Source organism: Chrysochloris asiatica, unplaced genomic scaffold, assembly GCF_000296735.1.
Source record: "Chrysochloris asiatica unplaced genomic scaffold, ChrAsi1.0 scaffold00112, whole genome shotgun sequence".
NCBI classification, from domain to species: Eukaryota; Metazoa; Chordata; class Mammalia; order Afrosoricida; family Chrysochloridae; genus Chrysochloris; species Chrysochloris asiatica.
The window spans coordinates 1800008-1802329 of NW_006408630.1; positions in this window are offsets into that span (position 1 = coordinate 1800008).

Below are 2322 nucleotides of genomic sequence, written 5' to 3' on the forward strand. Positions count from 1 at the left end.
CAAGTTCCTCATAAGCACACTATAGTGCTCTGGAATACCCATTCTTTGTAATGTTATCTACAGTTTGTTATGATCCACACAGCCAAATGTTTTTGCATAGTCAATAAAGCAAGGATAAACATCTTTCTGGTATTCTCTGCTTTCAGCCAAGATCCATCTGATGTCAATAATGATATCTCTAGTTGCACATCCACTTCTGAAAGATGCATTGCTGCAACCACGCTTGAATTATCTACAGCAAAATTTTATTTGCATGTGATAATAATTGTATTGTTTACTAATTTCCACATTCTAATGGGCTACCTTTCTTTGAAATGGGAGCAAATATGGATCTTTTCCAGTTGATCGGCCAGGTACCTTGCTTCCAAATGTCTTGGCATAGATGAGTGAGCACCTCCAGCACTGTATCAATTTGTTGTAAGATCTCAATTTGTGTTCCATCAATTCCTGGAATCTTGTTTTTGACCAGTACCATCAGTATGGCTTGAACTTCTTTTCTGGTATAGTGACTATATATTTGTTCTACCTTCTTTTGATGCTTTCTGCATCATTCAATATTTTGCCCACAGTTGAGGCTTTGTATTTTTTCTTCAGTTCTTTCAACTTGAGAATTACTAAGCATGTTCTTCCCTTTTGGTTTTCTGACTCCTGGTCTTTGCACATTTCATTATAATATTTTACTTCATCATCTCAATCTGCCCTTTGTAATTTCTATTCAACTTATTTACTTCATTATATCTTCCAGTCACATTAGCTTCTCTACACTCAAGAACAAGCTTCAGAGTCTTTTCTGAGCTCAAATTTGGTCGCTTCTTTCTTTCTTAGTTTTTTAATGATCTTTACTTTCTGCTTGTATAATGTTCTTGATATCTTCCCACAGCTCCTCTAGTCTTTGGCCCTAAGTGTCTAAGACATCAAATCTGTGCTTCAGATTGTCTCTTAAATTCAGGTGGGATATGTTTAAAGGTCATATTTTAGATCTCATGATCTTGCTTTAGTTTTCTTCATCGTCAGCTGGACTTGCATATGAACACTTGATTGTCTATTCTATAGTCTTCCCCTGGCCTTGTTTTCACTGATAATAATGGAGTTTTCCCACTGTCTCTTTACACAGATGTACTAAATTTGATTGCATCTGGTGAGGTCCAGGTGTATAGTCACTTTCTATGTTGTTTTTAAAAGGTATTTGCAATGAAGAAGTCATTGGTCTTGCAAAATTGTGTCATGTGAGCCCCAAGCTTTGTTTCTACCATGAAGACTATTTTCCAACTACTGACCCTTCTCTTTGTTTGCAACTTTCACATTCTTACTACAAGCAATTATCAGTGCATCTTTATTGTATTTTTTATCAATTTCAGACTGAAGACATTGGTAGGATTGTCCAATGTCATGATCACTAGCTTTAGTGGGTAGTGTGTAAATTTGAATAATAGTGACATTATTCAAATATTTCTTGGAGATTTATGGATATTATTCTATCACAGATAGTATTGTATTTCAAGATAGATCTTGAAATGCTCTTTTTGATGATGAATACAATGCCATTCCCCTTTATTTTGTTGTTCCTGGTCTGGTAAACCCTATGACTATTGGATTCATAATGGTCAATGCCAGTCCATTTCAGTTTACTGATTCCTAGGACCATGACAACAATAAAGCCATAGAAATTATTTTCCAAGCAATAATAATAATAAAGAAAATTATAATAATAATAAAAAGATCATCAGAAAGAATGTCCCAGATTCAAACAGAGAACCAGTCTGCAAATACAGTAAACTATACTAACCTCAATTAAATGAGACACAAAAAGATCATCTCTGTGTCATACCATAATACAATTCTTGAAAACCAAAAACAAGGAGAATTCTGAAGTCAGCAAGAGAAAAATGCAGTATAACATAGCAAGGGGTTTTCATAAGAATTAGTGTGGATTTCTCCCCAGAAATTCTAGAGTCAGAAGACAATGGAACAACATATATAAAATACTGAAAGAAAACAATTGCCATCCAAGGATTCTTTACCTAACAAAGTTGTCATTCAAAAATGAGGTGGGAGCCTGAGGGAACCAGCATTCACCAAGGACCCATCTGAAAGAGTGACGTCACCTACATCTCCACTGAGGCCCCTCCGGCAAGAGCACCAAGGAGCCAGCCAGCAGTTTCCACAGCAGAGAAGACTTTAAGAACTGTTTAACCCTTAGAGAACTGGTTAAACTCCAGAGACTTTCTACTGCTTTGCTTGTCGGGCATGGGTAATGGGGAGTTAACAGATGTTACAGATCTTGCAATCATGCATCAACCATCGTATGTTTTATTGCCTGTT